Source organism: Stegostoma tigrinum, unplaced genomic scaffold (assembly GCF_030684315.1).
Source record: "Stegostoma tigrinum isolate sSteTig4 unplaced genomic scaffold, sSteTig4.hap1 scaffold_91, whole genome shotgun sequence".
NCBI classification, from domain to species: domain Eukaryota; kingdom Metazoa; phylum Chordata; class Chondrichthyes; order Orectolobiformes; family Stegostomatidae; genus Stegostoma; species Stegostoma tigrinum.
This window is the reverse complement of record NW_026728816.1, coordinates 622,165-647,706: the sequence shown is the minus strand read 5'-3', so window position 1 is coordinate 647,706 and position 25,542 is coordinate 622,165. Positions and strand designations below refer to the sequence as shown.

Genomic DNA, 25,542 nt, shown 5'->3' with positions numbered 1-25,542 from the left:
CGCTCTCTGTCTGTATCTCTCCTCTCCCTGTTCTCCCCCAACACTTCACTCAGGCACAAACAGAAGTTCACGGTCACACTATGTTGCACATACATATCCTATCCCTCATGCACAAACGTACTGTCCACACACAGACACAGACACACACACAGAGGCACACACGCACGCACAGGCACACAGTCACATTCTCACTCATTCATAGTCCATACTGTCACATAATCATGCATGGTCTTGCACACATTCCGTGGCACACTTGCATGCCCTGTCGTAGGATCTTTTGCCACTGTTCATACTCTCAACACACAGACACACGCACACTCCCACAAAACTCTCCCTCACACACTTAGGCTTACAAATTCACTTCCTCTCAAGCTCACTCGCTCTCACAGACACACTCACTCCCTCATGCATGCTGTAACACTCCCTTTTGTGCTGATTCTCGTTTACACACTCTCGAGCACAGTCACTGGCGCACACATTCTGTCGTGCGCACGCTCACACTTTCATGCACTGTCTTTGCACTCTTGAACACAATCATATGCTCACCTCTCTCTTGCACACAGTCAATTTGATTTGAGCCATCATTATCACATGTGCCTAGGTACAGAGAAAAGTTTTGCTATGCACGCAGTATAGACAGATCATACCATACAAGGTGCATTAGTGAAATGGAACATAGTGACAGCTACAGAGAGCGAGATCAAAATTAGATTTAAAATTTTAAGTGTTCTATTCAGATGTGCAGGAACAGCGGTGAAGAAGCTGTTCTGGGATCTGTTCACACGTGAATACTAACTTTTTGACATCTTCCCTTCAGAAAAGGGTAGAAGAGAGTGTAATTGTGGGGTGAGAAAGGCCTTTGATTATGTCAGTTGCCTTCCTGAGGCAGCGGTAAGTATAGGTGGATTCAATGAATGGAAGGCTGATTTGCATGGTGGACTATGTTATTTTCATGACTCTGGAGTTTGTTGTTTTCTTCGGAAGAGCAGCTGCCATACCATGCTGTGATATGCATCCAGATAGGATGCTTTCTCTGGTACATCAATGAAAGTTGCCCTTTATATTTAAATTGCCTTAGCCTCCTGGGAAGTAGACACATTGGTGTGCTTTTTTGCCCATTGCGACAATCTGGGTGGACGAGATTTTTCACAGTCATTGATGTGACTCCATTATGGCGTGTTAACCAGGTCAACCATGTCATTCAGCGTATCCTGAAGGAGGAGGACCGTAAGACACAGCTCAATGTACACATTGGTAAGATGAGTGATGAGGTCTTGCATCAAGCGTTCCGAGAGCTAGGCAGTGGGTTAAATAGCAGGACCTGTAAAGTTGTAATCTCTGGATTATTCCTGGTGCCACATGCTGAGAAGGCAAGAAAAAGGGGAAGAAAACAGATGAATGCTTGGCTCAAGTGTTTGTGTTTGGGGGGGGATTTAGACACTTGGATCTGAAGGACAATTTGTGGGGATGGTATATCCTCTACAAGTGGGCTAGTCTGCAGCTGAACCAGAAAGGAACCAAAATCCTTGCATGAGGGTTTGCTAATGTGGTGAGGAATTTAAGCGAGAGGCCTGCAAGCAGTGGGCAATGGAAGAGCAGGTAATTCACTGAGGGGTGAGAAACTTATAAAATCAAGATTATATTAGGGGATTTGAACTTCACAACATTAATTGAGATAACATAAAAGTTTGACTTGGGAAATAATTCTTTAAATACATTTGAGAGATGATTTAACATCAACATGTAGACGAGCTTGTAAGGGACAGTGCAATGCTGGACCTATTTCTGGGACACAAAGCCAGTGTTCAGGGTGACAGTGGCGAAGTGCATAAGTCCCTGTGACCATGACAACAGACTTTTCAACATGGGAGAGGAGATCTGTTTAAAACAAATGTTTTTGGCTTAGGGTAAGGCATATTTTATTGAAACAAGGCAGGATCTGGGTAAAATATTTTGGGAAGTGACTTGCGGGCGAATCTACAGCTGTATAGTTGGATACGTCCAGAAAAGGAACTGGGAGAGTAAAGGCCAGTTATATTCCGTTTTGGGTGAAATTTATGATCAACAAGCCTGGAGAACCCTGGATCTTGAGGAATGTTCAGGACATGTTTATGACAAGTGCAAAGGGAGCAAATGAATGGATGACTAGTGACGTATAAAAATGAAGCGTGAAGAAACGGTGGTGGCCAAGATTGGAAAGAATATCAAGATATTCTACAGGCATATCAAGCAGGAGAATAACCAGGGAAAGAGTAGGGCCAATTAGAAACCGTGGTGTACGAGGGGTGATGGGGCAATCTGTGTTTGGAAGTGAAGGGCATTGATACAGTAGACAAGTGCCTCCCATCTGTCCTCCCTTCAAGGAGGAGCATTGAATTGTATAAAGCAGGAAGATGCAGTGTGAAATTGAAATTATTGGCTGGTTTAAAAGTGAACAAATCCCCAGTTGTTTCCAAGACTGCTGTGGGAGAAGAGAAAGAAAATCTCTTCAGAGATAGTAGGAACTGCAGAGGTAGCACAGAACAATGAGGCTCTTCCTCTGTTGGAGCAGAGGTCATTGATCTTGCAGCACTGCTGGATGGTTCTTTCGGTGTTTGAGACTGCATTGACACTGGACAGCCTCAGATCAGTCTGGCCGAGTCTTGTGTCGTGGTCTCCTGTGCTTGTCCTTGGGAAAGAGGACAGTCCTCCACTGCACCAATCCATCCACCAGGACCTCCAGGCCCCTAACTGTAAAATAAGTTGCTAATTTCCCCTTTCCTGCCCTGTCTCGGACAAATGCTATGAACTGTATAAGGCAGTTCTGGATTCTGAGCATTTTACTGGTTCACAATATCCATTAAACGTGGCACCAGTGACAGTAATACCGGGATGGTCCAGTTACGATGAGCGGGAGAACTAACTAGCGTCGGCTGAGAGAGGCACAACAGGAGCATTGTTGCTAGTTATTGAATAGGTTTGCCACAACAGAGTGAGAAAATTTGTTAGGTGTTTTGGAGAGATACTGTCCTTGCAGTGCAATAAAAATGACACTGAACTGATTCATTCCAGTGTTTTAGACCTGAAGATTGAAGAACAGAATTAGACCATTCAGCCCATTGAGTGGGATCTATCATTCTCAATCCCATTCTCCTGTGTCCATACTAAGCAAGAATATATCTATCTATGCCTGAAATCAACTCTGACTTGGCCACCACAGGTTTCTGCATCAACGAGTTCCACAGATTCACAACTTTCTGACTGAATAAATTCCTCCTCATCTCCATCCTGAAGGGTGGTCCCTTTGACTCTGAGGCTGTGCCCTCAGGTCCTGGCCTCTCCTACTCGTGGAAACATCATCTCCATGTCCACTCTATCCAGGCCTAAATTACCTTCAGTGTGATCCCCTTCGTCCTTCTAAACTCCATCGAGTACAGACCAAGAGTTCTCAGCCACTCCTCACATGACAGTGCCTTCATCCCCAGGATTATGTTTGAGAACCTCCTCTCGACCCTGACAAAGGCCAGCACATCTTCCTTAGATAGATGGCCAAAAACTGCTCTTAATATTACAAATGCACTGGGACCAGAGCCTTACACAGCCTCAGCAGTACATCTCTGCTCTTGTATTTTTGCCGTCTTGAAATGAATGCTGACATTGCATTTGCCTTCCCAACTGCCAACTGAACCTGCATGTTAAAAGAATCCTGAACTGGGTCATCTTTGTGCTTCAGATTTCTGAAGCCTTTCCCCATTTAGAAAATAGCCTATGCCTGTACTGCCACTTCTCTACAGACTCTCTGTGACCTCCCCACTTCCTCAACACTACTTGCTTCTCCACCTATCGAAATGTCATCTGCAAACTTAGCAACAACGCCCTGTGGACAACAATACCATTAGTTCCTTTGTCCAGATTGCTGATGTATAACGTGAATGGCTGTTGTCTGAACTCTGATGAGTGCGGAACTCCTGTAGTTGCTGGCTGCCATCCTGAAAAAGACCCTTTTATTGCCACTCTCTGCATTCTGCCAGTTAGCCGATCCTCTATCCATGCCAGTACCTACTCCCTAACACCATAAGCTCATTTTTTTTTATTTTGAAGCCTCCTGTGTGGCACCTTGTCAAAGGCTTTCTGGAAATCCAAACAGATAAAGTTCAATGGCTCTCTTTTGTTTTTCACTCACTGGTTACCTTCTCAAAGAATCTAACAGAGACCTTCCCTTGACAAAGTTGTGTTTTCTCAGCCCAATTTAGCATGTATTTCCAAGTATTACCATGTCCTTCCAAGTACTTTCCGGTCTCATCCTTAATAATGGATTCTAAAATCTGACCTAATGACCAGTGCTAGGCTAACAAGTCTATAATTTCTCACCTTTTGCCTCCCTCCATTTTAAACAGGGGTGTTATATTTGCCATTTTGTACTCCTTTGGGACCCACCCTGACTCCAGTAGTTCCTGAAAGATCATCAATACCTGCGTGGTCTTCTCACTGAACTCCTTCAGAACTCTGGGGGGCAGTCCATCTGGTCCATGTAATTTACCGTCTTCTCGGAATTATAGAATTCCTACAGTGCGGAAAGAGGCCATTGAGTCTGTACCATCTCTGCAAAGAACATCCCACCAAGACCCAGCCCTGTACTGTTTCCCCGCAAGCTCGCATTTGCCATGGCTGATCCACCTTGCCTGCACATATTTGGACTGTGGAAGGAAATCAGAACACCTGTCCGAGACCCGTGCAGACATGGGGAGAATGTACAAATTTCACACAGACCCTTTAGCTTCCCCTGTACCTTCTGCTTTGTGATGGCCACCACACTCACTTCTGCTTCAGACTCCCTTAAAGTTCTACTACTGGTGCCTTCCAACCTGAAGACTGATGCAAAATATTTGTTCAGTTCCTCTGGCATTTCTTTGTTTCCCAACGCTACTTATTTGGCCCCTCTTGAAATTTTCTTTGGATTTTCAGGGGTGTTTTACAATAAGAATATCTACTTTATTGTGTTGACAAATGGATTGTTTAGATCATCACAGAAACAATAAGCAAAATTCATCAGTATTCTCATTTAACAATCATATATATATTAATATCACAATCAATGCATTTCCATCAGGTAAGCACGTAGCTGGAACTTTCTAACCCGGCAGTTTTCACTTTTCATTTCTCAGATTTCACTCTGGGACAGAATAGTTGATGTTGACACACTGTTCATTAAAAATAGCATCCATTGTATTTTTCCCCATGTTGTAGCTCGTGGATTTGTGTAACCTTAACACATAGAGTCCATGTTCATTTTTTCTTACTTTAGTGATTTCAGGTGTTACGTTCAGAAGGGTACCATGCTGTAATTCTAGCCTGCTGTTTGCAGAGTAATCCCAATGTGGAAGATTTTGAAAAGGATGTAAATTTCCCTAATTTACCTGTCTTTTAGATCCAAACTGATGGAGACCACAGTCCAGATTTCTGTTCTTAACAAGAATGCCTATTTATGACAACTGCATAGATTCTAGCTACAGACAGATATTTATAAACATTGGACACATAGCTGTACAAATTAAAGCTGTAAAGCCCCCTGTCAACTCATCTTGCTGCAAACGAACATCGATGGTAGAGGGATAAAATATTATAGGTGTAAAAAAAGCTTAAGTAAGCTGTTCAGTGGTCCCTGTTCACAGGATTTGCGAAGATGATCTTGAGAATATCAAGCAAATGAATAAATATCCCAGAGTGCCTTATTATCTATTAAAACATGTGTTGATGATATGGCATTGCTATGATCATAAAATAGAACATTGTCCAATTTCCTATGAACATTACCATAGTTTTCATTTGTATTCTCCATGTCGGGAACATACTTAATTGGTACTTTACTGACTAAGTGACCTTTGGTCATCTACAGTGTTCAGTTGCAAACAGCCAATATTTTATTATTCTAATTTCGTAACTTTGTTTTGGAATTTTGTCAGAGGAAATGTATTTCACTTATGTTACTCTGCGAAATTGTAGCCAATCCTCCATTGGCAAAGAAACACACAACTACAGAAGTTAATAAAAGAAAGAACTGCATTTATGTAGCACATTTTATGGACTCAGGCATAAAATGTAGTTTATACGCAGCTAAACTGCTTTTGAAATGTCGTCACTGATGTAGCATAAGAAAACATGTCGTATTTAAAATAGTCAGAAGTAAAGAAATATGACATAATAAAGAAATAAAAAATAGTAAAATATGAAATTATGAATGTAAAGAAATATAAAATCTTCAGCCCCTTGTGAGTGGAGACATAGAATCAGGAGATGCAGAGTCAGTATGGAGCCCACCAGGGAGGAGGCAATTCTGGATCTGGTGTTGTGCAAAGAACCAGATTTGATCAGAGACCTTGAAGTAAAGAAGCCATTAGGAGGTAGTGACGATAATATAATAATTTTTAATCAGCAATTTGAGACGGAGAAGGGAGAATCGGAAGTGTCAGTATTGTATGAACTATGGAGCTATGAGGGTGGAGCTGGCCAAAGTTCAATGGTTCAATACCGTAGCAGGGATGGCAGTGGAACAATCAATGGCAGGTATTTCTGGATACAATGCAAAAGGTGCAGGATCAGTCCATTCCAAAGAGTAAGAAAGATCCTAAGGGGAGGCAGGGGCGGCCGTGGCTGACGAGGGAAGTTAAGGACTCTATAAAGATAAAAGAGAAGAAGTATAACAGAGCAAAGATGAGTGGGAAGCCGGAGGGCTGGGAAGCTTTTAAAGAGCAACAGAAGATCACTAAATAGGCAATACGCAGAGAAAAAAATGAGGTACGAACGAAAACTGACCAAAAATATTAAGGAGGATAGTAAGGATACCAAAGGGTCGTTTCGGGCCTGGGTGTAGGGTCTTGGCCCGAAATGTCAGCTTTTGTGCTCCTGAGATGCTGCCTGGCCTGCTGTGTTCATCCAGCTCCACGCTTTGTTATCTTGGATTCTCCAGCATCTGCAGTTCCCATTATCAAGGAGGATAGTAAAAGGTATGTGAAAAGAAAAGGTTAAGACTAGAATTGGGCCCTTGAAGACAAACGAGTGAATTTATTATGGGGAACAAGGAAATGGCAGAAGAGCTGAATAGGTACTTTGGATCTGTCTTCACTCGGGAAGACACAAGCAATCTCCCAGTTGTAATAATGGCTGATGGACGTAGGGTAATGAATGAACTGAAGGGTATTTATATTCGGCAGGTAATGGTGTTGGATAGACTGTTAGGTCTGAAGGCTGATAAGTCCTCGGGACCTGATGGTCTGCATCCCAGAGTACTTAAGGAGGTGGCTCTAGAAATCGTGAACACATTGGTAATCATTTTCCAATGTTCTCTAGATTCAGGATCAGTTCCTGCGGATTGGAGGGTGGCTAATGTTGTCCTACTTTTCAAGAAAGGAGGGAGAGAGAAAACAGGAAATTACAGACCGGTTAGCCTGACGTCAATCGTGGGAATGATGCTGGAGTGAATTATAAAAGATGAAATTACAACTCATTTGGATAGCCGTAACAGGATAGGTCAGAGTCAGCATGGGTTTACGAAGGGGAAATTGTGCTTGACTTACCTTCTGGAATTTTTTGAGGATGTAACTATGAAGTTGGACAAGGGAGAACCAGTGGATGGAGTGGACCAGGACTTTCAGAAAGCCTTTGATAAAGTCCCACATATGAGATCAGTGAGCAAAATTAGGGCACATGGTATTGGGGGCAGAATACTGGCTTGGACTGAAAATTGGCTGGCTGACAGGAAGCAAAGAGTAGTGATAAACGGGTCCCTTTTGGAATGGCAGGCGGTGACCAATAGGGTACCACAAGGTTCAGTGCTGGGACTGCAGCTGTTTACAATATACATTAATGATATAGATGAAGGCTCTAAAAGTAATAATAGCAAATTTGCCAATGACACAAAGCTGGGCGGCAGTGTGAAATGTGAGGAGGATGTTATGAGAATATAGGGTGACTTGGACAGGCTAGGTGAGTGGACGGATGCATGGCAGATGCAGTTTAATGTGGATAAATGTGTGGTTATCCACTTTGGTGGAAAGAGCAGGAAGGCAGATTACTATCTAAATGGAGCCAGGTTTGGTAAAGGGGAAGTACAACGAGATCTAAGTGTTCTTGTACAGAAATCAATGAAAGCAAGCATGTCGGTACAGCAGGCAGTGAAGAAAGCTAATGGCATGCTGGCCTTCATAACAAGAGGAATTGAGTATAGGAGCAAAGAGGTCCTTCTGCCGCTGTACAGGGACCTGGCTCAGAAGGATGAGAGTGGGTCTGATTGAGATGTATAAGATTATTAAAGTTTTGGACACTCTGGAGGCAGGAAGCATGTTTCTGCTGATGGGTGAGTCCAGAACCAGAGGACACAGTTTAAAAATAAGGGGTAGGGCATTTCGAACAGAGTTGAGGAAAATCTTCTTCACCCAGACAGTGGTGGATGTATGGAATGCACAGCCCCAGAAGGCAATGGAGGCCCAAGTCTCTGGATACTTTCAAGAAAGAGATGAATAGAGTTCTTAAAGATAGTGGAATCAAGGGTTATGGGGATAAGGCAGGGACAGGATACTGATTGTGGAGATCAGCCATGATTATAATGAATGGTGGTGCTGGCTCCAAGGGCTGAATGGCCTTATCCTGCACCTGTTGTCTGTTGTAAAAGTTAATTGTATAAGAATGATTAAGACGGTCCCATATTTCTGGTGTTGGCAGCTTGTTCAGATAGGGAAAACATGGTTGATCTTGATTCCGCTCCTATTTGTTACACAGAAGCCTCTTCGAGCAACAATTCTTGAATGTTGATGGGACGTTGAAACACAGGTAGATAATCGTGATCACTTGTTGAAAATGGATAGCAGCTAGTAGTTCACTTTCCTCTCAACCAGTGACCAGTAGGCAATGGTCCAACAGTACCTAACCCAGAGGCCACAAGCTCCCCTAAGACATGATGTCAGTTGAGCCTCATGAATAACTACCTGCAGATGGACTATCTGTAGATTAGACATGGTATTAAATCTCACATATACTACTCTCAACCGTTTCAATCGAAGTGTTTATCACTCGTTGCATCGAAACAGATCACACAAACTGAAATGGCATATGCACAAATACCAACATACAAGTTCTATATCGTGGCATTTTGTTCAAAGTTGTATTTATAAAATGATAGGGTGAAGTCTAATCTTCACATCATATTAAGATGCTATAGAAATCTATGGAAGTGAGAAATTTGTTTTTTGATTCAATACATGTCTGACAAATGACAATTCAAAGAGATCTTTGTTTCAGCTGGAGTGGGTAGTGGAGTCGGCCTCATTGGGGGCATTTAAGTGACTATTAGACAGGCATATGGATGGTAATATAAGATAGGGGTGGAGGTTAGATGGACCTGAGGTTTCGGATAAAGGTTCGGCACACCATCGTGGGCTGAAGGGCCTGTACTGTTCGATGTTCTATGTATCTTATGCTGTATTCAAATGAGTAAAGTCAGTCAGTGACATTCTGCAACTTCCTTTTCCAGGGGTATGAGTGGAAGAATCAGAGTGCTTTCTTTGAAAATTTGTCTTGATGTGTCGATCCAAGGGTCATCTGGAGGAAAAATACAAGTGTCAGTACTAAATCTGTCATTGCTGATACACATGTAAACTGTAGGTTTAACTGGAGGTAAACTTTGTTTAACAAACTAGCACACTCAATAAACTGACAAAAATTATACACTAGATGTTTACTGTATTCTCCTAATCTCTGTGATGTCTGGTGAGGGTGCACGTGAGAAGGCTCTCTGCCAGTAAGTTTGAGTTAAGGCAAAGTTGCATCATTACTGAAGTTATTTATGCTGCAGATGAAGTATAACAATGATGTGTATATCCCATGCATCATGTTCCTATTATTGAGTGTGTGTTTTTTGTGTGTGTGGACCGATTGATCAAATGGAATTGTTGATTATTCAGCACATTCCTGGGACCACAGGTGCTGTTTAACAAAAGGTTTGCTGTATTAGTATATTTCTGTATTTAGTCACTGCCACGATGAATGTTAAGTCATAACTTGGTCTGTGCAGAATCTGCACAGTGCATTCCTGCTGGATAAATGATGCACTACATATGTATGATGCCATTGCTTCTCAACGACACCAACTTAGCAGCTGTTTTTGTGACCAATAATGTTTTCATCATTAGAATACTGGGAAAAGTATTTGGAAGTGTTGTATGACTCTACTGCTCACTTGCAGCAGTGATAACACTTAATGTGAGGTCATGTTTTTGCCCACTTGTTGTGCTGTTTGTCAACAATGCATCTCACAAACTAATGGGCATATTTTTTTGAAAGCTGGTACGTACAGGTATGGTCCAAGGAAGAACTGATTAGTTTTTGCCAGATCCAAATTTATTTCTCTATTTTTTAAAGCATCAGTTAAAATTGGTCGGATAGGCAAATGATCATCTTTCTGGAATATTGTTGATTGATTTCGAATGTTGTGGATTGTGTCAGCCCTGACAGTAGAATTTGTCATAACTATCAAAACATGAGCAGATTTTTGAGAGCAGATTATCAAATTGGCCTGAAGCTTTCTCAGTGAGGTAGAAGCTTCTAATAAAAGGATTTATTTTATCGGCCTTGCATTTACAAAGAATCAGTCAAGTGGAGAAATGCCTCCTAGAAAAGTTGTGTAATTCTAGACTCAAGGATATTTTTTGCACAGGAGGAGGCCGTGCGGTCTGTCGTTACTGCACTGCTCAACAAAGATCTGTCTACATTGAACTCAGAGTACATTGATTTCCTTTTTGATTGTTTGGCCCATAGCCCTGGAGCCTATGGCAACACAAGTGAACATCTAAATACTGCTTAAATATTCAGACACTTTCTGAATCAGTCACACTTGTTCAGTCAGTGAGCTCAGGACTCCCACCACACTGGGAAAATAGGTTCTCCTCAACTCCCCTCCTCGCCTTTTACCTGTGAACTTCAATCTGTGTCCCCTGTTTACTGACATGTCTACGAATGGAAAAAGCAGCTTCCAGTTATCCTTTCTATGCCCTTCAAAATCTTAAAAACCTTTACCAGGTCCCCTTGTCTGCTCCAATCTTGGCATCGGTCAAACGGGCAGGTCAGTGGCAGATTGATATAGCCTGAAGAAGGAATAATATAAGAGAGACTTAATGTGGCAAAACCTGTCGTGCCGGATGGAGGTCAGCAATGGCAGCCAGCAGTGAAGTCCACTGGCAAGGATGGGCGGGCCTCAGCCCAGCACAGGGGAACACAAACCGTCACGGGGGAAGCCTCGTTCAGAGTGTCTGCAAATTCGTGGCTTCAGAAAGGACTGTAATGTTTGACTTTTTAAATTTTTGTTTTTATTTTTCTACTGTTATACTAAGAAGACTGTCGTGCTGAACTTTTAAACTTATTCATTTATTTTTATAACATAGAGCATGGAACGGTACAGCACAGTACAGGACCTTTGGCCCACGATGTTGTACCGAACTTTTACCCTCATCCTAACGTCTATCTAACCTCCACCCCTACCTTATAATGTCATCCATGTGCTTGTCTAATAGCCGATGAAATGCCCCTAATGAGGCTGACTCCACGACCCTCTCCGGCATTGCATTCCACTCCCCTAAGACTCTGATTAAAGAAAGATGGATAAATTTTCTACTTCTGCAACTAAAATTTCATACCTCGGGACTTTGTCCCTGAGGTGGCACCGTCTGAGGTGGCATTGTACTCATGTACGCTGTATTGAATACATGTGATAATAAAACCTAAATCTCAATCTAATGCATAGCAGGACACTGGGAAGCTTAGAGGAGAAAAGGGATCCTGGGGTGATTGTTCATGAATTCCTGAAGGGGTCAGGTCAGGCTAGTAAGGATTGTTACAAAGACATACGGGACATCTCCCTTTATCATTCGTGGCATAGATTGTAAGAACGGGGAGGCCACTTTGGAGCTGTTTCAAAGTTTGGTTAGGCCACAGCTGGAGTCGTGAGTGGCGTTTTGGTCACCACCCATTAGGTAGGATGTGATTGCACTGGAGGGAATGAAAAGTATGTTGCATGTGTTGGAGCATTTTAGCTGTGAAGAAAGGCTGGAAAAAGTCAGATTATTTTCTGTGAAGCAGAGAAGGTTTGCGGGTTGAGTGGAGGTCCTGATAGAGGCATGTAAGAATATGAGAGGTATAGATAGGTTGAGTAGAAAGCATTGTTCCCCTTAGTTAAAGCATCAATAACAACAGGGCATAATTTTAAAGACAAAGACGGGAAATTTAGAGGAGGTTTGAGGAAAATCATTTTCATCCAGAGTGTGGTGAAGGTCTGGAATGCATTGCCTGGGAGGGAAGTTGAAACAGGAAACCTCACAACTTTTGAAAAGTACTTGGATGAGCACTTGAAATGTTGTAATATTTAAGAGAATGGTCCAGTGTGTAAAAATGGGACTAGTATATGTCGCAGTGTATTTTCAGAGGTACATCCTTAGTGGGCCGTGGGACCTCTTCTGTGCTGTATGATTCCATGAGAACCCCCAGCCCAGGCAGCATCTTGGTTTTTCAGTAATCTCCAGGATCACACCCTTCATAGTGTGATCCCCTGCCTTGTTAGCCCTCCCAAGTTGGTTAGATCACACTTTTCCTGGTTGAGTTCCAATTGCTGTGCCCAGCTGACCAGTCTGTTGATCTCCTCCTGAAGTTCATCCTTCCTGTCTGTCAACCAATTTTGGATCCAGTGTGCCACTTTGCCTTTGATCCCATGGCTGTTATTTACATGACCATTCCATCGATATCCTCCTCACTAAATTAGTCATTCGCTAGCGACACGGTCATACACACTGTGTTTAAGCCCAAACGATGAATCTAGTTGACAAATTTCAAGGGTCCTTGTGGCAAGCCCTGCACAAGCCCAATCAAAGCACACATCCTGTCACATAGATATCCCTTTACCATCAATCACCCTGTGCTCTCTGCCTCAGCCAGTTTTGGCTCCAGTGTGCCTCTTTGCCTTTGATTCGTTGACTGTTGTTTTCTTGATCAGTCTGCCAAGGGGTCTTTACTAAGTCCACATCGAATGCATAAGCTCATCAACTTTCCAACATCTCCTCAAAAAAGGATCAAATTTCTGAAATATGACCTCATCTTAACAAATCCATCCTGACTATCCCTGATTAATTCATGCAAGTACATTCTACCCCTAAGAATGCCTCTTTGTAGCTTCTCCAGTGCTGAGATTATTCTGACTGGCCTTTAATTTGCTGGTCTGTTCCTCTCTCTGTTTGTTAATAGTAGAACAATGTTCATAGACCTTCATTACTTCATTTCTGATTGGCAAGGGTTTGAAAATTGCTGCCAGGGGCCCAGATATCTCCTCCCTCACTTCCCTTGCGAGCTGGTATACATTTCAGTTAGGCCTGCGGATGTATCCACTTGTAAAGTTGCTAAACCAGCTGCGTCTCCCTGTGTCTTTACCTCTGATGTTCCTAGGCCCTCTGCCCTGACATCTATACTTGCAGTGTCCTTTTCCATTGTAAAGATTGACACAAAATATTCATTGAGGGCAGTGCCCATGTTTTCCAGGTCCACACAAACTGTACATCTCTGTGAAACGAATGAGGAGATATTCGAGAGGTTTGAGATTTACAATCAAGAAAGAAATTGACCAAATGACTTCCTTGGACAACATACATTGTCCATTGTTGTAAACAAACAGAAGTTTTTGTTTCCACAGTTGTTTGCAAATAGCCAATCAAGATCATAAAATAATGTTTTAAGATAATTTACAAAGCAAGGCAATTGAGGAAGATGTATTGGATGTATTGAACTCTCAACTACCTCTCTTAAGTTTAGGAATATCAATATTTTTCTTCTGAATAACTTTTGCAGATCTCTTCAAACAAGTAGCTGAACCCACAGATTTATGTGACCAACGAAGCCTGAGCCTTTTGCTTCACAATGCAGTCCAGATCCCTCGGCAGCTCGGTGAGGTACCTTCATTTGGAGGCAGAAACATTGAACCAAGTGTCTGCAGTTGCTTCCAACATGTAAGTGTGCTCTGCGCCAATTCAATAGGTCAAGCGGGTCTACTTGCCAGTGTGAATTTTGTGCTCATTTTCGGTTTGAATTAGTTCCAGAGGCCAACATGTACCACGACTAATCCAAGGCTATCATGTTTATAAATAGTCAATGTTTGTATTAAATTAATGATTAAAAACAATGTCAGAAACCCCAGTGATAGTGTATTAGATATCACTGAGGATAGCGGATGTAAACTTGACATAATTAGTCATGCAGCTGATCTTTTATTTCCCTCTCGGGCCTTAACAAAAACAGAGATTGATATTAAACACTTTGTAGAGTGGATGAGATTGGAGCCTCGATCCATGGTCTGGCTGCCTGTTCTACACCATGTGGCAGCTGCTGAAACTGCAAAACATCAGGCGAAGTGTAACATCTGCAAAGAGTACCCATTCGTAGGTTTCAGGTGAGATGTGCAAACCAGCAGAAAGTTAGTGGGAGTTAGTTTTTAAAGAAAGCTTTAACTTTAGATGTTCTATTAGAAACTCGATCAGTCAACAACACAACTGAAATCATCAAAAATCCCAACAAACTCATGGACCAGAGAAGTAATTAGGACAAATTAAGTATCAACTTCTTTAACTTAATTTTTTGTGAGAGGTGAGTGCTGCATGCTTTTGGTATTTTGTTCACCGTTGCATTGATCACAGACACTGTGGCTCAGAATGGATTGTGACTTGACTTCCGGTTGGTTCTGTAATTTGCAATTATTGAGAATTTACAGAAAGGCCTTTTTATTAGTCCTGTAATCAGTGTGTGTGCATCCTATGAAAGTGATTGCTGTGTTGTTGCTAAATGATCGATAAAACTTCTTGTCCATAATTAGTAAATTAAATTGCATATTTGGACAGGATTTCTAAGGGGTAAATTGACCCTTTTCAGTTAACTATTCTCCTACATTTCTAAGATTGGCCATCTTGGAGAAGGTGCGTGTTACTGCCATTGATCTGATCAAACAACTCCCTGTCTAAGAAGAACTGGAGTGAGACTCCAACTGTGGATGAAACTATGACTGCCATAACTAAGTAAAGAGCAACAGCGACCCGGAGTCAATTGAATTCCATCTGAAGCTTGAGGAATGGTGGCCTAACTCTGAAGGCCAAGATCTGTTAGCTTTTCATGGACTATGAGGAACAGGGAAGGATTTCACAAAATCTTTAAGATGCCATATCTTATACAAAACTGAAGGAGAAATGTCAGATTGCTCAAAGAACCATGGGATCACCAGCCTTTCCATTGCTGGGAAGATTCTGGCAAGGTTACTTCTGAATAGGTTTATACCACCATGGCGAATGAAAACCTTCCATGCGAAGGGAACTTTGTGAAAATGTTGGAGACAGAGCAGGACCAATTTACAATAATGATTCCAGGGTTGAGATATCTCATTATGAAAATTGATTAGAGGAATTGGGACAGCTTTCCTCGAAGATGCTGAGACTTAGAAGAGATTATTTTGAATCTTGCAAAATCATTTGAAGTCTGGTCAGAGTAGACAAGGGGAAGACTTTCCTACTTGTGACAGAATTGAGAATAAGATGCAGAGGTTTGAAGTGATTGACTACAGAAGTAACTGCAGTGTAAGAAATAGCTTTATCACAGTCTATAGAATGCATTACCTAGAGGAGGCAGTTTCAGTAAAAGATGCAAGAAAGCGTTAGTTGATTAATTAAAGAGAAATAATGTGCAGGTTAAGGAAAAGGCACTAATTTGTGACATGTATTTGGAGAGCTAGTTCAAACATGATGGACCAAATGGCTTCCTTTTACTGTGATTTGAACTTAAAATTCATTAAAAGTAAAGTGTGTTTGGCTCTGGGACACGGTGGAAAAGGATAAGGTAAACAGGACATGAGTGATCGGAGACTTGATAGTTGGAGGGGCAGATAGGAGATTTTGTAGCCGCAATCAGGAATCCAAACACAGAACTTGCATGAATGAACAAAGAAGAGGAATCGATTCAGTTGCCTCCAGTGAAGACTGTGACCACACCTTCACCCGCTGTGGGAGAATCTGCCTGATATGAATGAACCAACCACCAATAGGTCCGCAACCAATAAACACAAATTTCCTCGAGTGTTCATCCAGTGAGAAGCACCAAGAGGAAGGCAGCCTTTTTCCTACATTTTGTCAGCTTGACCATTTGGGAAGAGAGCCCCCCTTCTCTGACATTCTGTTCTATAAAGATCAAATGTATTGGTTCCTGATGTTGCGTGAGGCCAGTGAACTTCCACAATTCTACCACACTGTTACTTCCAAATCTATTTCTTTCCTTAACATCTCCTCAATGTTTCATCTTCTCAATCTACCGTCTGTCTGTATTTCTTCCGACTGTTGTTCAGAAAAGTAATTCCTTTCATCCCTTTCACTTCCAAATTATGTTTGTTCCTCACGGAAACTGGTATTCTGCTTCAGTTTATCTATTGCCTTGAAAATTTTGGACTAATCTGTAATTGACAGTGAGTTTCCTGTTAGCAGTGCTATTTATAAGAGGATTAACTGAACTTAACCACTTCAGTGCATAATTTAATATTGCCTTGCATAGCTCCAAAAATTTTAAGAGCCTGCTGTTTGTACTTTTATGTTGGTTTTCATGGCTATTTAGTTTCTGCTCATACATTTATGACTGCTTGCTGAGTCTCAGAGTTTGGCTTCATGACAGGAATCTGAAGGCAATATTCTCTGTTTTGCACCATCTCATCATATTGATGACCTGCATTCTGTATGCAGTTCCATCCATTCATCTGTTGATAATTTCACACGACATTGATCAAGTCCTTCCATTTCATTATGACATTTTCCATTCTTGCAAGGGATTTGGCTATCACCGGTGAAGTTATCATTTGTTGTCCTTCGCTAATTGCCGTTGAACTGAGTGGATGGCTGGGCGGGTGGTTCAGAGCTACCTACATTGCTGTGGCTCTGTAGCCACATGTAGATCAGATGGGGTAAAGATGATCGAATACTCCCCGAAAGGACATGAGTGGATCAGATGGATTTTTACCAACAATTGTTGATAGTTTCATGATAGCGTTACTGGAAATGACTCTTAGTTCTGGGTATTTTTTTAATGAAATGTAAATTTGACCAGCTACAGTGTTTGAACATGAACCTACATTCCCCAGAGCATCAGCCTCGGTCTCTGGATTTTTAGTTCAATGTATTTGCCACTTGCCCACTGTCTCTCAGCCATTATTACAGTTAATTTCTTGACTTTTTTTTCTCTTTGCTTGGAGAACTTCCCTTCTGCAGTCTGAGCTGAAAATGTGTATCCTCCTCGTTTATTGTGGCCTTTACAGCTTCACGTGTTACAATCGCTGCTCGTCAGATTTACCTTTTCCAGGAAGATTCTGGCAAGGTTACTTCTAAATAGGTTTATGCCACCGTGGCAGATGAAAACCTTCCATACAATGGGAACGTTGTGAATACGTTGGATGCAGAGCAGAAGCAATTTACAATAATTCCAGGGATGTGATATCCCATTATGAAAATCGACTGGGGGAGTTGGGACAGTTTTCCTCGACTTTGCTAGCATTTGTTTCTCCCCACATAATTTGCCGTTTCTTCAAAATAAAAAAAAAATACATAATTTAACTACTTAACTTGCATTCCTTCGATGGTTAAAAATATCCAAACAAAAATGAACATTTCTCTTACTACTTGTTCTTCCTTTATAGGTACCGCAGCCTCAAACATTTGAATTATGACATGTGCCGAAGCTGTTTCTTTTCGGGGCGCACGTCAAAGGGGCACAAGTTACATTACCCAATGGTGGAGAACTGCACTCCAGTGAGTAATATATTATTCCACTTGATAGAATTGTTCCAATCTGTCGAAACTTAGGGATTTTACCATTTAAATACAATCTTCCCTCAAAGTTGAAGTAGTTTGCTAAAATGATAAAAGGCCAACAGCTTAAATCAGGCTTCAATACCAGGAATACAATATTGTGCAGAAGCTCTTTGATGTCAAGTTGAGGCTCAAGGAGGGATATGTCATCATGCCCACCCTTTTCTCCAACTTTGTCACCACCATTCTTAATCTCATCAAGAACAAGCTTCCCAGTGACTTGGATAGGATGGATGGAAAACCTTTTCACCTCAACCAGTTAAAATCACGGAAGAAAATGACACTGACCTCGCTTATGGAGCTTCAGTATGTGGTTCACAATGTCATTTCCACTCTCAGAAGTCTTCAAATCTCCCTTCAGGCTTTTGCAAAAGTATACTGAAGAATTAGCCTCAACCTTAAATTTGCCACCCAGGTTGATGGGGTTGTTAAGAAGGCATACGGTGTGTTAGGCTTCATTGGTAGAGGGATTGAGTTTCGGAGCCATGAGGGCATGTTGCAGCTGTACAAAACTCTGGTGCAGCTGCACTTGGAGTATTACGTACAGTTCTGGTCGCAGCATCATAGGAAGGATGTGGAAGCATTGGAAAGGGTGCAGAGGAGATTTACCAGGATGTTACCTGGTATGGAGGGAAGGCGTTATGAGGAAAGGCTGAGGGACTTGAGGCTGTTTTCGTTCGAGAGAAGAAGATTAACAGGTGACTTAATAGAACCATACAAGATGATCAGAGGATTAGATAGGGTGGACAGTGAGAGTCTTTTGGCTCGGATGGCCATGTTTGACACGGTCAGGGGGCATAGCTTTAAATTGAGGGGTGATAGATATAGGACAGAAGTCAGAGGTAGGTTCTTTACTTGGAGAGTAGTAAGGGCATGGAATGCCCTGCCTGCAACAGTAGTAGACTTGCCAACTTTAAGGGCATTTAAATGGTCGTTGGATAAACATATGGATGATAATGGAATAGTGTAGGTTTGATGGGCTTCGGGTTGGTTTCACAACATCAAGGCCGAAAGGGCCTGTACTGGGCTGTTATGTTCTATGTTCGAACCTCAAGATGACTCAAATCCTTTACCAATCTCAAGTTGTGGCCCATTTTTTCATCAAAATTGATGGAGAAATCCTCCCAAATGTAGAACATTTCCCTTACATGGGTCGCTGTCTCTCTTTTAAGGCTGACATCGATACAGAGGTTCTAACATTACGTCCAATCTGCGAGTGGCACCTTTGGCCTCCTAAGGATGAGAATGCTCAATTGTGACATCTGTGCTGATCGCAAGATCCTTGAGTTCAAGGCATGCATCGTTCAGCCTCTCCTATATGACTGTGAAACCTGGATAACATCCAGCTGCCACTTCAAGACCCTTTCAGCACAGTTTTGTCATGGATTCTCCACATGAGCTAGGAGGAAAAACCTCCTAGCATCAGCATTGACGCCATGATGATTTGAAACAAACCCCATTGGGCTGGCCATGTACTTGGGATGCCTAAGTTATGACTACCAAAGTAAATTTTTGCCAACTGATTTCAAAGACCTTGAAATGTTCCTGCAAGAAATACTACATCGAGGTCAAAGTATGGGATATCCCCATTCAGAAGAAACCAACTTGGGGGAATCTCCTGTCTAAAGACACATAATTCTTTATGAACACAGGCAAGAAGTTGAAGTGTGGGAAAGGAACTGGAGAAAGGAATGCTAGTGTTCTCTAGGCCAAGACCACTTCCATCACCCTGAAAGACCTGCTAAACGTGTGGCTCTAGTTCAGGCTAATCAACCCGCACAGAGCTCATGACCCGTGATACGGAATTTCCCAGCTGGGCAATCATACTCATCAGCCAGTGATGGCTCTTAATATTGTGCAGAATATAATTTGATCTCAAACAAGTACTGTATGTAGCTTTGAGCATTGCTATGGAAAGACCAGGTTTTATAGAATAATCAGAATGGTGCAGCATGAGAAACTGGAATTAAGAGGAGGTAGGTGATACTTAATTTTTATTTGTTTCTGGGCCACTGGCATCGCTAACTGGGGCAGCATTTATTTCCCATCCTTAGTTAGCCTTGTAATTGTTGAATCATTGTAGTCCATGTGCTGTAGGTAGACTCAGTCAGTCAGGGGTGAATTTCCAGGACTTTGACCCAGTGATAGTGAAAGAACAGCAATATATTTCCAAGTTGAGATGGTGAGTGGCTTAGACACAGGGTCTTGTTGGTGGTGCTGTTCTCATACATCTGTTACACTTGCCCTTGCAGCTGAAATTTGTCATAGGTTTGGAAAGTCCGATCTCAGGATCTTTTGCAGATTTCTCAGTGCATCTCATAGATGGTACACACTGCTGCTAATGAGCACTGGAGGGAGTAGGCTGCTTTTTACTGGATGGTGTTGAACTTATTGAGTGCTTTTGTATCTGCACCCATCTAGGCAAGTGGGGATTATTCCATCATTCTTCTGACTTGTTCCATGTAGCTGGTAGACAGGCTTGGGGAATCAGGAGGTGAGTTACTTGATGCAGTAATCCGAGCTTTGGGCCTGCTCCTGTAGCCACTGCATTTAAATAGGAAGTCCAGTTGAATTTCTGTTCACTGGTAAAACCCGGGATTTTGATAGCGGACAATTCAGTGATGGTTACACCATTGAATGTCAAGGGACAATTTATAGATTTTCTCCTACTGGAGATGGTCATTACCTGGTATTTGTGTAGTATAATTGCGACTTGCCACTTAGCAGCCCAAGCCGAGATATCGTTCTGGCCTTGTTGCATTTGGACATGGACAGGTTCAGTATCTGAGCAGTGGTGAATGATGCTGAATATTCTGCTATCACTGGTGAACATCCCCACTTCTGATCTTATGATGGAGACAAGGTCATTGATAAAGCAGCTGAAGATGGTTAGGCTTAGGACTGTACCTTCAGGACCTCCTGCAGCTGACCTCCAACAACCAAAATGCCTCCCATTAGGAGAGGCGATGACCTAATGGTATTATGACTAGACTATTAATCCAAGCACTCAGGTAATGTTCTGAGGACCTGGTTCAAATTCCACGATGGCACATAATTCCAGATTTTCATTGAATTCAAATTCCATTAAGAGTCTAATGATGATCGTAAATCCATTGCCAATTGTTGGAAAAACCCATCTGATTCACTTATGTTCTTTAGGGAAGGAAACTGGGCTAGGCCTGGTGTGGCCTACATGGAACTCCAGATATCAGTTAGGCAATTTGGGATGGGCAATAAAAGCTGGTCTAACCAGCAATGCCCTCTTTCCCATGAAAGAATGAAAAAGCATCGTCCTCTGTGCAGATATTATTCGAACCAGTGGTGAGTTTCTGCTGGATTCCCATCAGCTGCAGTTTTGGTAGCGCTCCTTGATGCCACACTCGGTCAAATGTAGCCATCCTTAGCTCACCTCCGGAATTCAACTCTTTTGACCATGTTTGAACAACAGCTGTAATGAAGTCAGGAACTGATGAGGTAGCAGAATTGAGGATTTTGTCTCGGGATCTGAGGGATGTGGCAAATCGAGATTTCCAGAAAGAATTTGACCAGTTGCTGCATAAAAAAGTGAACCAGAAGGTTAGATCCAAGGGGATTAAGGGTAGAATATTGGTTTGAATAAAGGCCTGGCTAACTGACAGATAGCTGAGGGTCAGGATAAATGAGTCTTTGTCCGGATGGTGAATTGTTACGAGTGGGGTGCTGCGGGGTTCAGTTCTCTGACCTCAACTATTTGTCTCTGCTTACATATCATTTGTATATGTTACAAAGTGTAATGTAACAGAATGCATGGATGATTTTGAAAGAGGTGGGAAAACAGCCTGTGATGTGAAATAGAACATACACAGCTGAATATTGATAGGCGAGGAGAATGGACCAGAATCTGGCAGGTGATTAATGTGGATAAGCATGAGGCTTGCCTATTTTGTCCAGGAAAAAAAGGGCAAATTATTATTTAAATGGAGGGAAGATTCAAAGTGTGTCAGTGCAAAGTTGTCTGGCTGTCTTTGTGCATGAATAGCTGAAAGTTGGTATGCGGGTTAGGCATAGCACAAGGAAGACAGATGGAACTCTGGCATTTATCACAAAAGGACTGGATCATTAAAGTAACAAAGTGTTTTTCCGAACACATTGGGTGTTGGTGAGACCAGAGTCTTGTGTCCAGTTTTGATCCCCTCACTGAGGATGAATGCGTTTGCACTGGAGGCAGTTCGGAGGAGGTTGAACTGATTGATTCCAGGGATGAAAGGGCTGTCATATGAGAAGTGGCTGAGTAGCTTGGGCTTGTACTTGCTGGTGTTGGAAAGAATGAGCGGGGTGGTTCTGATTGAGGTATATAAAATAGTAAAGGGGATTGAAAAGATTGGCATTGAGCAAATGTTCTGCATTGTGGGACATTCTTAAACAAGAAGCTGTAGCTATCGAGTGAGGCATGGCATGTACAAAATAGAGACGAGGAGTGGGTTGTGAATCTATGGAATTCATTGCCCCTGAATGCAATGGAGGCAGCACCAATCGACCGATTCAAGAAAGAAATAAATATATTTCTGATGAAAAATAGGGAGAAAGGGCCATGGGGAGCAGGCAGGAGAGTGGAGTTGAGATCAGGAAAAGATCAGCAACCACGACTAACAAGATAAGTCAAGGACAGGATGAAAGCAAAAGAAAAAGCATAAAATGTGTTGCGGTTAGTGGGAAGCCAGTGAATTGGGAAGCCTTTCGAAAACTAGCAGCGGACAGGTAAAAAGGTAATAAGGGGGAAGATGATGAAATATGAGGGCAATATTAATGAGGGTAATATTAAAAAAAATTGCAGGAGTTTCTTTCAGCTATAAAAGGTAAGAGAGAGGCAAGAGTACAAATAAAGAGAATAAAGAAAACTACAGCGCAGGAACAGGCCCTTCGGCCCTCCGAGCCTATGCCGATCGAGATCCTCTGTCTAACCTGCCATCTATTTCCTAAGGGTCTGTGTCCATTTGCTCCCCGCCCATCCATGTACCTGTCCATAAGACCATAAGACATAGGAGTGGAAGTAAGGCCATTCGACCCATCAAGCCCACTCCGCCATTTAAATCATGGCTGATGGGCATTTCAACACCACCTCCCCGCACTCTCCCCGTAGCCGTTGATTCCTTACGAGATCAAGAATTTGTCGATCTCTGCCTTGAAGGCATCCAACGTCCCGGCCTCCATGCACTCTGTGGCAATGAATTCCACAAGCCCACCACTCTCTGGCTGAAGAAATGTCGTCTCATTTCAGTTTTAAATTTACCCCTCTAATTTTAAGGCTGTGCCCACGTGTCCTAGTCTCGCCGCCTAACGGATTCCTAGCGTCCACCCCTTCTAAACCATAGATTATCTTGTAAGTTTCTAAATCTCCCCTCAACCTTCTAAACTCTAACGAGGACAATCCCAGGATCCTTCGCCGTTCATCATACGTTAAACCTACCATTCCAGGGATCATCCGTGTGAATCTTCGCTGGACACGAACCAGGGCTAGTCTGTCCTTCCTGAGGTGTGGGGCTCAAAATTGGATACAGTATTCTAAATGGGGTCTAACTAGAGCCTTATAAAGCCTCAGAAGCACATCGCTGCTTTTATATTCCAACTGTCTTGAGATAAACGACAACATTACATTTGCTTTCTTAATTATGGACTCGACCTTCAAGTTAACTTGTACAGAATCCTGGACCACACTCCCAGATCCCTTTGCACTTCTGATTTGCGAATTTTCTCACCGTTTAGAAAATAGTCCCTGCCTGTATTCTTTTTTCCAAAGTGCAAAACCTCACATTTACTCACATTCAATTTCATCAGCCATTTCCTGGACCACTCTTCCAAACTGTCTAAATCTTTCTGCAGCTTCCCCACCTCCTCAGCACGGCCTGTCTGTCCACCTATGTTCGTATCATCGGAAAACTTCGCCAGAATGCCCCCAGTCCCTTCATCCAGATCATTAATGAAAATGGTGAACAGCTGTGGCCCCAACACTGAACCCTGCGGGACACCGCTCGTCACTGGTTGCCATTCTGAAAAAGAGCCTTTTAACCCAACTCTCTGCCTTCTGTCAGACAGCCAATCCTCATTCCAAGCCAGTAGCTCACGTCGAACACCATGGGCCATCACCTCGTTCAGCAGCCTCCCGTGAGGCACTGTATCAAAGGCCTTTTGGAAGTCTAGATCGATCACATCTACTGGGTTTCCCTGGTCTAACATACTTGTTACCTCTTCAAACAATTCTAATAGGCACGACCTCCTCTGACTAAATCCATGCTGACTTGTTTTAATCTGACCCTGCACTTCCGGGAATTTAGAAATGTCATCCTTGACAATGGATTCTAGAATTTTACCAACTACCAAGGTTAGGCTAATCGGCCTATAATTTTCCATCTTTTGCCTTGATCCTTTCTTAAACAAGGGGGTTACAACAGCAATTTTCCAATCATTTGGGACTTTCCCTGACTCCAGTGAATTTTGAAAGATCACGACCAAAGCCTCCGCTATTTCCTCAGCCACCTCCCACAGAACTCTAGGATGTAGCCCATCGGGGCCAGGAGATTTATCAAATTTTAGACCCTTTAGCTTTTCTAGCACTTTCTCTTTTGTAATGCCTACCGTATTCAACTCTGCCCTCTGGCTCTCCCTAATTGTTGACATACTACTCATGTATTCCACTGTGAAGACTGACGCAAAGTACTTATTAAGTTGTTCAGCTATTTCCTTATCTCCCGTCACAGGCCTTCCTGAATCAATTTGGAGCGGCCCAATATCTACCTTTGCCTCTCGTTTGTTTCTTATGTATTGAAAGAAGCTTTGACTATCATTTCTAATATTACGAGCTAGCCTACCTTCATATATGATCTTCTCCTTCCTTGTTGCTCTCTTTGTTATCCTCTGTCTGTTTTTGTAGCCTCCCCAATCTTCTGATTTCCCAGTGCTCTTGGCCACTTTATAGGCTGTCTCTTTTTCTTTGATATATTTCCTGACTTCCTTTGTCAGCCATGGCTGTCTAATCCCACCCCAGATAATCTTTGTTTTCTTTGGGATGAATCTCTGCCCTGTGTCCTCAATTACACCTATAAACTCCTGCCATTGTTGGTCTACTGTCTTCCCCGCTAGGCTCTGCTTCCAGTCGATTTTCATCAATTCCTCTCTCATGCCCCTGTAATTACCTTTATTTAACTGTAATACCATTCCATCCGATTTTGCCTTCTCTCTTTCAAACTGCAGACCGAACTCTACTGTATTATGATCGCTGCCTCCTACGTGTTCCCTTACTTTAAGGTCTTTTATATAGTCTGGTTCATTACATAGCACAAAGCCCAGAATAGCCTGTTCCCTTGTGGGGTCCATCACAAGCTGTTCCAAAAAGCCATACTGCAAACATTCCATGAATTCTCTTTCTTTGGATCCACCAGCAACATTATTCACCCAATCCACCTGCATGTTGAAGTCCCCCATGATCACCGTGACCTTGCCTTTCTGACATGCCCTATTTATTTCTCGGTGCATCTTGCGCCCCTGGTCCTGACCACTGTTAGGAGGTCTGTACAAAACTCCCATTACAGTTTTTTTTGCCCTTGTGTTTCCTCAATTCCACCCACACAGACTCCACATCTTCTGACCCTGTGTCGTTTAGTGCCGTAGATCT

The 25,542-nt window shown here is 42.5% G+C and overlaps 1 pseudogene; it reads left to right on the top strand.

The window, feature by feature from the left end:
* Positions 1-25,542, top strand: part of LOC132209404 (utrophin-like) — a 159,795-nt pseudogene that overhangs the window by 64,101 nt on the left and 70,152 nt on the right.